General features: G+C 42.4%; 1 long non-coding RNA gene across 1 annotated transcript in view; it reads left to right on the plus strand.

Annotated features, from left to right (window-relative positions):
- The first annotated feature begins 710 nt into the window (after positions 1-710).
- LOC133212428 (uncharacterized) overlaps positions 711-15,802 on the plus strand; it is a 35,878-nt gene continuing 20,786 nt past the window's right edge. Inside the window, exon 1 of the long non-coding RNA XR_009725469.1 lies at positions 711-1,371. This is a non-coding gene — a long non-coding RNA (uncharacterized LOC133212428). The remainder of the gene's footprint in view (positions 1,372-15,802) is intronic.

Here is a 15,802-nt window from a genome sequence, read left to right on the forward strand (position 1 = left end):
AGATAACACCAACTGTGGAAGTAGTCACTGTGCTGGAGGATAGGGCACAGTGTTCAAGAGACCTTACAGGTTAGTAAAATGGTTTGACGGAAACCTGCTTAGGTTAAACAAAGAGGAATGCCAGTTTCTGCAACAAGGTTGGACCACTCTCATGTAACAGGGCCAACAGGGCAACTTCGAAAGCAGTTTTGCCAGAAAAGGGCTGAGCATCCTGCTGAACATTAAGTTGAACACGAGTCAGCAGTGTGTCTGTGTGCTGAAGTAACCAAACCTTATGCTGGGCCATAATAGAAAAGTTCTGGTCATCAGTTTGATGAAGTGACATGTCCCCTCTGATCAGCTCTGGTGAGACTGTATCTCTAAAGTGCTGTGCCCAGTTTGGGGCTTCACAGCACAGGAGCATTGACAAGCTGTAGGAAGTCTAGCAGAGGCAACCAGGACAGTCAGGGTGCTGGAGCATATGACTGCTGGGGGAGTGTGAGGAAGCTGGGTGCAGAAGTGATGCAGCACAGGTGTTCTGAGTTCTTCAGGTACCTAAGGAGAGGGTGTAGAGAAGAGGGAATCAGACTGTTGTTGGGAGTCAGCAGCAGCAGAGAGATGGTGAAGGCTACAACTCCAGAAATTCTGATCAGCTATACAGCAAACATTTTTTTGCTGTGAGGATGGTCAAGCACTGGAACCAGAGAAGCTGTACAGAGGGGTCAGTTCACTATCGGTGGAGACATTCAAAACTTAACTGGACAAGTGCCTTAAACCTGGTCTAGTTGGCCCTGCTTTGAATGGAGGATTCAGCTACATGACCTCCAGATTTCACCTTTCAACACAGAATACTTCGTAATTCAGCAGTTATTGGAGTAGAGGAAAGAAAGAGTGGACGAACAGTTTTATTTTATTGGAAGAAAATACTGTTACAGGGATATTTACAATTGGAAAGTTAGCATTTTGTAGCATGTCATGAGGACTGCATTTGTGAAACAAGCTGAATCCTGTGAACCACTATACGAAATGATAACAGTACAAGTCTCTCAAACTTTGGGCAGCAAGATGGAGGCTGTATAGTGTGACTTACTCTGTAGATTTGATTCTCTGTGATCCTGAAATGCATGCTATGGATATTACTGTCAGCTGATAAATTCTCTGATTGCCACTTCTCTGTATATATGGCAATCCAGAAGTGTTGCAACTTTTAGTCCCAGTGTTCTGTAATAATGCAGAATCACAAAATATCTGTCCAAAAATGCCTAGCCTCTGATAATGTGGCTTGTCTTCACTTCATTCCACAGGGACAACTTCAGGACCTAGGAAGGATGCAGCTACATTTCCCATGCTGATAGGCAGCAGCACATCCCCAATCCAGCATGACATTTCACGGTAAGTCACTAGGTAATCTCTGGTTTAAAATTCTGCAAACACAACCATCAAATTCACAGAAGTGACTGAATTTCTATGATATTCCACATTAGCACGAGCTGGATAATACAAACTAAAAACTAAAATATCCTTTTGACATTTATAGTATGCCTTAAATTACTTGTTAGAATAAGAAGAGCAGAAATATGCCAAGTTCTAACATTTTAATTTTACTTAGATTTTGAACAGAAAGTATGTTATGTTCCAAGTCCTGACACATTAAATACATTTGTAAATAATTTGAATGGATGGTGTTAACCCCTGTTAGATTTTAAATCCACTTGAAGTTCTTAATCCCCCTGTACTTACCCCCCCTCATATTTTATCAAATGGCATTTCTTTTAAAATGTTTTGTACAAGAGTTGTTTTATGTTTAATGACAAGCAACAAAATCACATTAAGTCAGCAATTCCTGATTATACTATATATCTGCACTAAACGCACTGGAAAAGCAGCATTATCGCTTCTGCTCCAATGAAGAAACAGAAAGCAGCATTGTTGTTACACTTGCGACATGAAAAACAACTTGCCTTCTTTAGGTAGGATTACAGTTCTAGCAGTAAGTGCCTAGAAAAACAGCATACAATCCTTGTTTTTTGTTATCATATCCCACATTTTCTTATAATAATATCTTTAGTTAAACAACAAAGTAAACGAAGGCAAAAGTATGAATTTGCTGTGTTTTACTCTGCTGGTTGGATGATTTTGTGCAGTGGGATTACAAGAATGTGTGTCCATTCTTAGGAAGAGTTAAATGTTTCTCGGAGAATGAGAGGGCTTGAGTCAGATTTAATCTTCTCTTGGCCCAGTGGGCTAGGAAAATGTATGCTTGATATCATCCCTGTATTCTTGGCAGCAGCTGGCAGTTTATTTCTATCTTCTGAGAGAACTTGCAATATATAATAGGTGGTAAACTACTACCAATATTGACAAATTTGTACTTACTTGCTATAGAAACACTTCTTTTTTTCTTCTGAAGGAAGGGATGGTAATTCTGGGAGGATTTAGGAACTGGGGATAGCTTGTGCTCTGTTTCCCATATGTAACTGTATGTTTAAATCCATAGAAACTACAGGTTTGCCTAAGCATTTCTCTTAAAAGCAAGGGTTACCTTTGCAGGGTGGTAATATCAGATAAAGGATGTGTAAAGGTATTGCTTGATACCGTCTAATAGTGATAAGTTGAAATTCCATTCAAGCACTGAGGAGTAGATATAATTATTCACATCATACACAACTGCTCAGAAAAAGGAATTTTATTCAAGAGGATTGATGGTCCATTCTTTTCCACAGAGGGGAGTAAAACATTTGTTGAAATATGCAGTTAGAAATCATATCAGATAAAGTGATCAGTAAAAGGAGTCTGATTAGCTGTCATCCTTAAAGGTTTATTGTACCAGTTGATGACAAATTGTGAAAAATCCTGTATTTCTGGGTGCTGTCTTGCATGCTTCCTTGCTTTCTTTCTCTCTGTTGGTGCTGTAAGTATAATTGACCAGTTTAAGCAGCCATGTTGTGCTTTCCCTTACTCATGGCCTTCTCTAATTGAAAATGGTAAATGGACAAGTATTTCTGTGGAGACCTAAAGCTGATCCTATCCTTCATCAAAAAACCTGCTTGAGCAGCAGGTCAGTCTCAATTTATCATGCAATGGTAATAAGCTTAGACTGCAGGTTTAACTAACTAAATTAATCAATATTGAGAATTATTGCTGCTTTTGTGCCACTAAAGTTAGGTTTGTCAGCATGTTAGTTATAATCTGTGATTCTGGGGAGGGGGAGGGAGTTAACAGCTTAACCACAACAGTTGACCCAAGCCTGAAACTTGCAGCACAAAGCCCTAGCCCAAGAGCGAATTTATTTATTCAGCAGTACGTGTAAACCTAATTACTTCTGACTATTTAAATTTATAGGACTAGATTCAACTCGTGTTTGTGCCAGCTTTAACTAGCACGAACCCTGGCACCCGGCAGTAGCAGCAATGGAAAGCCTGCCAGGGAGAAGGTGTTGGAAAGCGACAGAAGCTCCCTGCCAGCACAAGGCATCAGGGTGCTTACGCAGCTTCTGGGGATGGCTGGCTGGATAAGCAGGCATGGCAGGTAGAAGATGCGATGGCTCGATAGCCTGTCTTGGCAGTGCTCGACTGGAGGCTTCAGTGTGTTACAGCTACCTCCTGCTTGAGGAAGAATCACTGCAGTCCTGCTTTATTCTCTGTCATGGACCAAATCATGTTTGGGACAAGAAATATGTGTCCCTAGAAGGTAAAGTGCTTTGAGAGCCTTAGTGCTAGACCTGTAGAAGGACCAGACTTGCAGAATGAGTGTGCACAAGGTAGTTTCAGTGATATCTCTGAAAGACAAATAGCACTCCTTTACCTGGCATCCTTAGTTGGGCTAATAGTGGACTTGTTTGCCCATCGTGCTTCTACGTATAACAGAGGAGGTATGTTATGCTGAGTGTTAGGAAATACGACATTGCTTTTCATAATAGAGCCAAGCATTGCATGTTTGATTATCCAGTGTTCTTAAGCCAATGTCTACACCTGCATGAGCCCCTTGAAAATATGTTCACAGCAGGTCTGGAAAGCATTTCCACTCATGTACTTATTTATCCAGACCAGAGCCCGTATACTGGGGATAAAAAAAATCCCACAGGTTGGGTTGTGCAAATCTGAACAAATAAGTTTGTTCCTTACCCCTAAAAGCGTAATTCCTCTTGACTGTTTAAACATTACCTTTTTGGTGATTTGGGGTATCTTTTTCGTAACTATCGTTTGCTTAGAAGGAAGACTCGTTTTGGCTGTGAGTTGGAGCTGGAAAGTAGGGGGTCATGGCATTTGTATGCTTTTGTTTAGTAATGAAGTAGTTTTTACATAGACTAGATCTTACCTTGGGTATAATCAGGTACTGATTTCAGCTAAACAAGTGTTGTGCTGCAAAACAGAAATGAGACTGCTCTAAATCAGAGTATTAAGCTTTTTTTTTTTCTACAAAAATGTTATAAATTGTGCCTTGTGAAAGACCATTTAATTTGATTACAGCTCTGGTGCAATTGTCAGGCTCTCCCCACGCAGAAACAGTTGTAGTGTTGAGTTTGGCACAATAAGTCCTATAACACTGCAGATAATCAAGCACTTAAAAAGATACCAGCAAAGGTTGTTCTGCTCACCATGGAAACAGATAATTCTCCTGTAGCATTTTTCACTTCAGGCATCTAAGAAGTGAATTTAAGAAGAGTTAGGTAAATTAAGGGATTGAGTGATAGTCTGGGATTTCAGCATTAAGCCTGTGTTTTCTTGTTGCAGTTTTAAATCAAGAGCTTTAATGCTAGCTGAATCCATTGTCTTGGAGTGAAGTTTCTTGTAGCCATTAAAATAAGTGATTTAGAAGTTCCTGCAATATGAATACTATATTCGAGCCGTATTATTATCTGTTAGACTACAGTGGCCTGTTGGAGTTTTTATAAACAGATTGTAATGTGTAAATTTGTGTTTAGGGACATTTTAAAAACAAAACTATTTACCCGATTGCCCAGCATATCTCAGGTGAATGTGTATTCAGGGACTTTTAAGCAAATTAATATCTGGTGTAAGATATAACGTGCAGAGTTGTATACTTAATAATGCACACTGGAATAGTCTAGAGTAGATCTGTTATGCTGAGTGTTAGGAAATACGATGGTGATAAGATTTAAGCTTTTGCCTTACATATGTGGTGGTTGTCTTTTAGATCTGTGCATGTTGGATGCTTAAATATGGTTCTGCTCTTAAGATGATACAATGAAGTTTCTTTTAGTGTAGAGTCTAAGCAAGCACTGCAAAGAAATAGATACTTTTTTTTCCCCTTAGGATCAGACACCATTCGAGATTCAAAAGGAGAATGAGGAAGATGATGATGATAAAACTTTCATTCCAGATCTAACTTAAGAGCATTTAAAGGCATTAAAAGTTTGGAGTGGAGTGGTGAGTTAGGTGGTGAATGTGTTAGGGGACGTGAGTTTTGCCTTCTCCCTGAGAAAGCCAGCAGCACAAAAAGTCCAATATAGTTCCATATTCAAGTGATAAAACCAGACGTTGGCAAATTAATCTCTCTTATTCACAGTGTAGGTTGTTAATTGTTCTCTCTGCTGGCTGTCGATATAATGTGAAATTTTCATTCCCCATTCAAGATGGAAAAAGTTGTGGCTGAAAATGTTAACATTTGCATTTTTATTTGTTGATTTATTTAAAGGACAGCCTCTCTTACAGCAATCCATCACTCAGTGACACCCCAAATATGAATAATGTATTGTAGACTTGTGGTTACAATGTGTAATAAGTGCCAGAGACGGCAGAAGAATGTTAACTATGTTGCAAATGTAATATTTATCGACTCATAGTTTATTGCTTTTGAGGTTCAATAATACTGACCATAGGACATTAATATCACTTATCTTGATTTTAGTTGGGCACCTCTGTATGTAGAAATAAACCATCTATCTCATACTTACAAAATAAATGTGAATTTTACAGTGCTTTGTAAGAAGTGCATTGTAGATTTCTTTGCTTAGTTCTCACAATTCTCCTTTTCTGCCTTCTCATTTGCTTGTGTTTGACATTGATCCCACTCCAGTTGCCTGAGCACCTCAGCATTCTTCTAGAGGCTTTATCTGCTGGCTGCATTATGCTCTTGTGCCTCTGATGGTGTTTCCGCCAGTTCTCTTGTCCTGTTAAAGACCAGTATGGAAAAAGACTGATAGTTTTCTAATGCTTCTATCTGAAAAGACAGTGCCTGAGAGGCTAAAACAGAGATATCTTCTCTTTTGGAATGGCATGCACAGGAAATCTAATTCATCTCTCTTTTAGAGGATCATGGGTATCAGAAATAGAAGTGTTTAATTAGGTCAACAGTTGTTATTGCAGTCATGGCATTTATTTGCAGAGAATTTTTTAATCAATGAATAGAAATACATGAGAGCAATTTTGGAAGATTAGTATTTAAAAATCAGTGGATTTAAGAACGAAAATTTTCTTAATAGTCTGTGTAAGAAAAAAAACTGCAATGAGGCAAATAGAGTAGCAAGTCAATCAGTAATCATTCCTATCTTCAGTACTTGCTTCAGAGTTCTGCTTCAGAAACTGATACAGGCTGGGCAAACACTGCTCCTTATCTATGCTGTTCGGTTACGACCACTCAAAGCTTTGAAGTCTCTGGGGTGAAATGCAGATGTGAACCCAGGATTGGGATCAAAACCAAATTTAACAATGGGAGATTTCAAGCTTGTGTTAAAATCAGATTTCACCTGTGAAGCCTGGCTCTTGGGAAACTTGGAATTGGGTTCAGCCATGAAAATGATAAGCCTTGATTATATTTTGTGTTGTAGACATCATGTAAATTTCAAAATGACATTCTGTATTTACATCTGGGGTTATCAAATTTAACACATCATCAGCTTCTTTTTCTTTACTGTGTGTAACAGGAGCACCTATTTGTGTCAAAGCAGCTTTGCGATAATAGTTTTGGTGTGTCCATTGCTGACAATGAGGAAAATCATACTGGGAAATTTTGTCTTGGAATGCAAAAGGATTAATGTTAATTAGCAACTGTTGGCTGTAATTGTCACCCTCATTAAAATGCAGAATTATGTATTTCTTAGTTATAAATAACCTTTCTAATTGTACTTGATGTATGCCAGTTTAATCAAAAAGTACACTTGCAAACAGGCAGATATTTGCATTAATCTAGGGTTGGATCTCTGAGTCTTTTTTGATCGTCTTTCATTCCAAACTTGACTAGTTGGGGGAGGTCTATTACAGCTACATATCCTTTGCACATTTATTTTTTTTTCAGCTCTGTGGATCTGACAGGATTTTGTATTAAAATGAGGGGAAATGTCTTCTGGGAATGTTCGGTGCAACAGAAAATGTGTCAGTTTTGAAGTAGTTGGCAAGGTTTCCATCATTCAGTGGTATGACAATAACTTGATTGTAGTTTGAAAGCAATAATAAGCAAAGGAAAATAGAGAACAAATCATATTATGAAGCTGACTTAACTCTTTATGTCGTTTTCATTGTTATCTTAATTACTTTTTTTACACCCTCCCCCCCCCCCGCCTTTTGCAGGTTCTCAAATACTATGTTAAATCTTAAGTGAATGTTGGTTCACTGGATGTAATTCCTGTTTGCACTTACAATCACATCAATGAAAGCTTAGTCTCAAAATATTTTCTTTTAATATATTTCAAATTTTCAGGTTATTTCTGTGCTTTCCTTTACTTCTTTGTCAAAAAAAAAGCTATTTGACTGACTTTTCTTCCTGCACTGATACTCTGAATGTTCTTGGAATTACTGTGATGCTAATTCCTACAGAACCTGGCAAATTAAGACTAATCTTGGTTCCCCTCTTCACGGTACTCTAAGGAACTGTTCTGTGTGGTTCTCTTTATAGCAGTGTGGTCACTTCTTTGCTCCTTCTCCTTCGCAGGAATCTCCTCTTGGGTTTTGGGGGATGTTTTGTGAGATGGAAGGACTTGATTAGTACATACAGAATAATCACATCTTAAAGAAGCCATTCTCACAGAAGAGTCTGTTGGAATAGGATGAGGGGTGATGGTTATAAACCAACAGAGGAGAGATTCAGGCTGCACTGAAGAAGAGATGTTTCACAATGAGGGTGGTAAAATCGTGGCAGAGGTTGCCCAGAGAGGTGGTGGATGTGCCATCCCTGGAGATATTCAAGGCCAGGGTGGACGTGGTTCTCTTGGAAGTCTGATCTATTTGAAGATGTCCCGGCTCATTGCAGGGGGGTTGGACCTGATGACCTTTGAGCGTTATTTATAATCCGAACTGATTCTGTCATACTTGCATATTAACAAACAAGCCTTCTTCTCTCTTCTTCACCTACACAGGATTTTCAGGCTGAAAGCTCCTTAGGGCAGGATCCTGGCTCAGTACAGCCCTGTGCTTAGTTGCTCCATGTAATAATGATGATTAACAGTGATGCTAAAGTATAGCTAGGGTGGAATTCATCTTGTTTATTGTGAGACAACTGAGCTAGTTACCCTCAGCTCCTCTTATGGTCGATGACTTATTCTACGATCAGCTAAATCACCTTTTGGTGATACCTGTTGTACCGTGGGCTGTAAAATAAGCCTTGAGTAATGCACAACGACATCTTGTTTCTCTTGTAGCTGAATATGTGGAACCAAAAATAAGTTGTCATTCATACCTTGATTATGGATTGGAGGCAAATGCAAGCCTAACCTCTGTGCTGCATGGTCAGTGCCTTGATTATTAACACAGTTTTAATGCTTGTGTGATAAATCAAAGGGGCGGTAGTGAATGCTCTGGGAGAGGGAGTGGATATTTATGATTGTGAACATACAGCCTCTTCCTCATTACCACATGAGCTTGTGACATGGTACTGTGTTTAATAAAGATTGTGGTGGTGGGAGGCTGGAAGGGATGGAAGTTTGACTGCTTCGGAGAACCCTTTTTAGAAGTGACATGAAGTGTAGACACCTTGTAACTCAAACTTAGGTGACCAGGATACTGTAGTGTCAAAGGTCTGAACAGAACCACATCCCATCTCTGCTAGCCAGTCGTACTGTGCACCAGGGGATGGTCTCAGCACAGTCACAGCTCTCTTTTCTCAATTATTTCCAACTCATAAATTGCCTACTTACAGAAGAAATTCTTGTCTCTATCACTTAAGGACATTAACCAGCATCTTATACTATTTGATTTGCCCCGTTTCCAATTTCTAATGTACTTTTTTCCCTTCATGATATTCTAATTCTCTACCTCAATAAAGACCTCTGGCTTGTTTTTACTACCATGAATAACACAGTATCAGCAGTGAATGCTGTCTCGTTATTTGTCCTTTCTCTAGGCCACTTATGAATGCATAAAAGAGTTCAGGCCCTAACAGAGTTCTGTGGGGCTCCACTGGTGACCTCCCTGGCCACTTTATATCAGACCAGTTTTAATGTTTTCACTTATTTCCTGTCTTTTAGCCAGTTATCTATCCATTAATGGATTTTCCTCCTAGTTTATGGCAACTTTTAAGTCTTTGGTGATAGATTTGCTGGGAGGCTTTTGGAACTCCAGATACTGTATTTTCGTTTTTTGGATGCGTAATGCTTTGAAAAATATAACAGAGGTCCCCAGTGAATTAAGACTTGATATAAAAACTCTGCCAATATGTCAAGCTTATTGATTCTTTATTATAATTTGTATCAATATGCTTGCTCTAAACATCAAATCTCTTCATTTGTAGGTTTCTGCATCATTCTAGATTATTCCACTTAAAAAGCATTTGCCCCAGAACTGAGGCAGTTTTAGGCAATTAGTTACATGCTACAGTTAATAGTTCATCTATTTCATACCTGAGCTCCTTCAGAAGTTTGAGCGAGTACCTGCTGATCCCCGCAACTTATTATTGTTCATTCATGTTGATTTGTTGTGTGATTTATTTAGACAACACTTCAACTTGAGACAGGCCTTCTACCGTGTCCTCTGTGGCTTCATTTAACCCTACCTTAACTCTGTGGCTAAGTTCCTTCATGGTGAATATAAGTGAACTCGTTGGGCTTTTTTGCTATGGCCTTGCCATCCTTATGTGCTCCTGTATAATTTTTATTTACTCTTGGCTTTAACAGATACTCAGGCTTCCTATTTTTCATATATTTAAAGTGGGATTTGTTATTAGACCATATGCTTTTAGCAGGCTAATCCTTAGTCTTTGGCTGGAATTTACTGGGGAGTTTGGTTTTGTGAGGGTTTTCAGTTGTGGGTTTGTTTGTTTGTTTGTTTTCTTCATTTATCAGTTTGTTCTTTGCTGTTTTATTTGGACCTGACTGGCTGTTAACTGACTCCTTTACTGTTACACTTAACTTGTATGACTCCATCCTTATGAAGACTTTTGCTTTTGATTCTATCTCCTTTTTTGGAGCCTAGTATGCCTGTTAGACAAACGCATGCCATTTGCGAACATTTTTACCCTTTTAACTCCGCCTTTTTCATTTCAACAAACTTTCTCATTTTTATATTATTTTCACTTCTGAAATGAAAGTCTGCAGTAGCAAATTTTTGCTCCCTAGATGTGTTGAATCTATATACTCTTTGGTTGTCACTTCTGAGCAGTGTAATGGACTGTTCCCAGATGCAAGAGTGGTTTTGTGGAATGAACAACACAACAGACTCTTCAGCTTGAAAAAGAGGTCACTAAGTTTAGGATGCTATTAAAACTTCATAAAATCAAAAGTGACATGCAGAAAATGAGTAGGGAATGATTCTTTATTGTCTTGTCTGCTGGAGAAACTGCTGGCCATCAGACAGAATTGTGAAATGGCACATTCAGAGCATGCAACGAGACCAGAGGTCCACCTGGCTTGCATCCTGAGTTCTTATCGTTACTGTGTTCTTAACTCCACATATTGCAAGATTGTCACTGCAGTTTTCTCTAAATTATACAGCTTTTTAGATAAAGTCATCCATGATATATGGATTATAATAATGGTTTTTAAATAACTACATGTTCATATCTTAACATCTTTAATATATTTCTGATGTGTACCCGAGTATCTGGGTTTAAGTCTCAGTGTCATAATGTTACATATCTGGAATTAAATTGGACATAATAGCAGAAGATCTGGGCCCTGATTTTTCCTCTGTAGAGAGCAATGAAATAACCAATGAATCTTCCACATTTGGATAGAGTAACTCATTGCAGTGTTTCAATGTAAGAATATTGAACTGTTTGATACATTTTTATAGACTTTTTGGCATTACTTTTGGGAACCTTGAATCGTGTAACGTAACTTCTAGTTTTCTGAAACTGAAGAAAACAGAGTTGATGGTGTAGTCCCTGGTTGCATATCTTTATTCAAGCTTAGTGCACCAATTTTTACTCTAGTCATGACATTCTTCTCTTCCTAGACCAGATTTCCTTCTTGAAAACACATGCTATTGGAATGATAGAATAGTTGGGGTTGGAAAGGACCTTAAGATCATCTAGTTCCAACCCCCTGCCATGGGCAGGGACACCTCACACTACCCCATGCCACCCAAGGCTCTGTCCAACCTGGCCTTCAACACCGCCAGGGACAGAACATTCACAACTTCCCTGGACAACCCATTCCAGTGCCTCACCACCCTTACAGTAAAGAACTTCCTCCTTATACCCAATCTAAACTTCCCCTGTTGAAGTTTTAACCCCTTACCCCTTGTCCTATCACTACAGTCCCTAATGAAGTGTCCCTCCCCAGCAGCCTTATAGGCCCCCTTCTGGTACTGGAAGGCTGATACGAAGTCTGCACGCAGCCTTCTCTTCTCCAGGCTGAACAGCCCCAACTTTCTCAGCCTATCTTCATACAGGAGGTGCTCCAGTCCCCTGATCATCCTCATGGACCTTCTCTGGACTTGTTCTGGACACCAGAACTGCACACAGTACTCCAAGTGAGGTCTCACGAGAGCACAGTAGAGGGGCAGGATCACCTCCTTCAACCTGCTGGTCACACTCCTTTTGATGCAGCACAGGCAGCAGGGCTGCAAGCGCACACCGAAGCCGGCTCATGTTCATTTTCTCATCAACCAACACCCCCAAGTCCTTCTCTGCAGGGCTGCTCTGAATCTCTTCTCTGCCCAACCTGTAGCTGTGCCTGGGATTGCCCCAACCCAGGTACAGGACCTTGCACTTGGCATGGTTAGACTTCATGAGGTTGGCATCAGCCCACCTTACAAGCGTGTCAAGGTCCCTCTGGATGACATTCCTTCCCTCCGGCGTATCAACCGAACCACACAGCTTGGTGTCATCGGCAAACTTGCTGAGGGCGCACTCAATCCCACTGTCCATGTCACCAACAAAGATGTTGAACAAGATTGGTCCCAACACGAGTTCTTGAGGGACACCACTTGTTGCTGGTCTCCAGCCAGACGCTGAGCCATTGACCAAGTGGTCCACCTATCAAATTGATGTCTCTCCAATTTAGAGACAAGGATGTCGTTCGGGACACTGTCAAATGTCTTGCACAAGTCCAGGTAGATGATGTAGACGACGTCAACTGCTCTACCCCTGTCCATCAGCTCTGTAGCCCCATCATAGAAGGCCACCAAATTGGTCAGGCAGGATTTCCCCTTAGTGAAGCCATGCTGGCTGTCACCAAGCACCTTGTTGTTTTTCGTGTGCCTTAGCATGCCTTTCAGGAGAATCTGCTCCACGATTCTGCAAAGCACAGCGGTGAGACTGACTGGTCTGTAATTCCCTGGGTCATCCATTTTCCCCTTCTTGAAAATGGGGGTTATATTTCCCTTTTTCCAGTCGTCGGGAACTTCACCTGACTGCCATGATTTTTCAAATATGATGTCCAGCGGATTAGCAACTTCATTTGCCAGCTCCTTCAGGACCCACGGATGGATTTCATCAGATCCCATGGACTTATGCACGTTCAGGTTTTTAAGATGGTCTTGAACCATTTCCTCTCCTACAGTGGCCCAAGGTCTTCATTCTCACAGTCCCTGCATCTGCCTTCCAAGAGTTGTGTGGTGTGGTCAGAGCATTTGCCAGTGAAGACTGAGGCAAAGAAGTCATTAAGAACATTTTCCTGATAGCTTCCAGAGGGGGCCTATGTTGTCCCTTGTCTGTCTTTTCTTTGCTATATACCTATATCATCCCTTCCTGTTATCTTTCACATCCCTAGCCAAGTTTAATTCTAGCTGGGCCTTAGCTTTCCTAACCTGGTCCCTAACTTCCTGGAAAACATCCCTGTATTCTTCCAGGCCACCTGTCCTTGCTTCCACCTTTTATAAGTCTCCTTTTTCCTTTGAAGTTTCCTCAGCGGCTCCCTATCCATCCAAGGAGGTCTCCTGGCCCTCCTGCTGCACTTTCTTCTAGTTGGGATGCAACACTCCTGAGCCTGTAGCAGGTGATCCTTGAAGACCAACAAAGAATCTTCCCCCCCCCTGCCCTCTATGGCTATATCCCATGAAACCTTACTAAGCAGGTTCCTGAAGTCTGCTCTCTTGAAGTCCAGGGCACTGAGATTGCTGCATGCTCTTCTCGCTGTCCTGAGGATCTCAAATTCGACCATCTCATGAGCGCTGCAACCAAAGCTGCCCTGGCACATTGCATTTCCAACCAGCCCTTCCCTGTTGGTGAGCACAAGGTCAAGCATGGCACCTCTCCTTGTTGGCTCCTAGGTTACTTGCAGAAGGAAGTTGTCTTCCACACAATTGAGGAACCTCCTGGATTGCTTGTGCTGAGCTGCACCATCATTCCAACAGATGTCAGGGTGGTTGAAGTCCCCCATGAGAATGAGGGCCTGCAAGCGTGAGGCTGTTCCTATCTGTCTGTAGAGCGCTTCATCCACAGATTCCTCTTGGTCAGGCAGTCTGTAACAGATCCCCACAATAATGTCCCCCATCACTGTTCTCCCTTTAACCCTGACCCACAAACTCTCTGTTAACTGCTCACCTGTCCCCAGACAGGGTTCCATACTCTCCAGCCTATCCCTAACATAAATGGGAACTCCCTCTTCCCACCTGCTGGGCCTGTCTTTTCTAAAGAGCCTGTAACCTTCCATTCCAACACTCCAGTCATAGAAGCCATCCCACCATGTTTCTGCGATGTCTATTATATCATACCCCTGTAGATGTGCACACATCTCTAATTCCTCGTTTGTTCCCCATGCTACAGCATTTGTATAGAGGCATCTGAGCAGGGCTCCAAATGAAGCCGGCTCATTGGCTGGAGCAGCTGGAATATCTCTACATTGCTCCGAGCATTTATTATAGGTGCTGGCAACTGACTGGGAGTGTTGGGATGGAATGATGCCCCCCTCCCCCAACACATCTAGTTTAAAGCCTCCTTGACCAGTCTGGCAAGCCTCCTACCAAAACTGCTCGAGCAGCTCCACCAGCCCCTGCTAGACCTGGCCTGCAAACTTGAGTCCCACGTTCAAGATACCCAAACCCCTGACTATGGCACCACCCTTCTAACCATTTATTAACCTGGCTAATCCTCCTAGCCTTTTTGGGGGTCCTCCCCTGTATCCTGGAGAACTGACGAAAAGCCTGTCTGAGCCCCAGCGCTCCTAACCACCTCTCCCAGGGATCTGAAGTCCTTCTTCATGTTCTCCGGGGAACTGCTATCTATATCCCTAGCACCCACATGGATCACTAGAAGTGGGTAAAAGTCATTGGGACTTAGACCAAGCAGCCTCTCTGCAACATACCTGATCCGTGCCCCTGGTAGGCAACACACCTCCCTTGAGACTGGGTCAGGCTGACAGATGGGTGCCTCTGTGCCTTTCAAAGTAGAGTCCCCTACTACTATGACCCACCGCTTTTTCCTGGCAGCACCAGTAGAGATCTTCTTTACCAGTGCATCAGCCGGCTGTTCCTGGTGCGAGTCTGTTTCCTCATGAGCCCCCGGCAGGCCATCAAAGCGGTTCTGGGTGGGGACAACAGATTTAGGAGGAAGCCCCTTGCTTTTAATTGCCCTTTTCCTCCTTTTCTTTGTTGTTTTGTTTTTGTTTTTGTGGGTTTTTTTTTTTTTTGGTTGTTGTTACTGTTTCCCAGCTTCCCGAGTTAACAGCCTCCTTCTCTCCTCCATGAGCTACAGTGCACGCTTGAGGCCCCTGCACAGGGTGCAGCCTATTGACAGCGTCCCGCAGCTCAGCCCCTGCTGCAGGAGGACCTCCACCGGGGAGCACCGGGTGCAGCCCTGCCCATTGTGCACCCTCCCCTCACCAGACCAGTGCAGGCACTCAGGCACTCTCTACACCCCGAGCTCTGCGCTGCAGCCTCCCCTTTTGTTAGCTGTGTCTGGGTGCTTACGGTGGCACCGCCGGGGCAGCCAGAGCAGACCGCACTCTGGTCATACGGTGAGTGCTCACCATCCCGCTCACCTGCCTGCGCAAACTGCCTCTACTCGCCCTGTTTGCCCGCCATGTTCGCCGCGCTCCCTGGGCAGGTTTTTACCCAGTCAGGGCTGGTGCCGCCCCTCCTGGCTCCGAGCCCTGTGAGTCCCTGCTCGCCTCAGCTGAGCTGCCGGCTCCTGGGCAGGTCCTGTCGAGGACTTGAGGCTCCCTCGGTGGCTCTCGGCGCTCTGAGGCGAGGCCCCTGGACGCTGCTCTCCCCCCGCTCAGGTGTTGAAGGCGGCCTCTCAAGCTGCTCACCTCAGCAACTGACCACGAACACTGAACAGTGAACATACGGCACCTTGTTAAGTTTGGCGTTGTGGTGGGCTCTGATTACAGCGCTGAAGTTCTCTCCTCAGCATTTAGATAATCTTAAGGGAAAACAATATCCCCTTATTTTTTCTTTTAAGCATTTATTTAATTGTGATTACACTTAGCATTTAAATTTCTCAATTCAGCGTGCGTCTGGCTCCCAAGTAATTTGGGGTCATGTATGAT

The sequence above is a fragment of the Neopsephotus bourkii genome, unplaced genomic scaffold, assembly GCF_033783945.1.
Source record: "Neopsephotus bourkii isolate Nb327-2 ecotype Australia unplaced genomic scaffold, CSIRO-AGI_Nbou_v1 NB_700, whole genome shotgun sequence".
NCBI lineage: Eukaryota > Metazoa > Chordata > Aves > Psittaciformes > Psittacidae > Neopsephotus > Neopsephotus bourkii.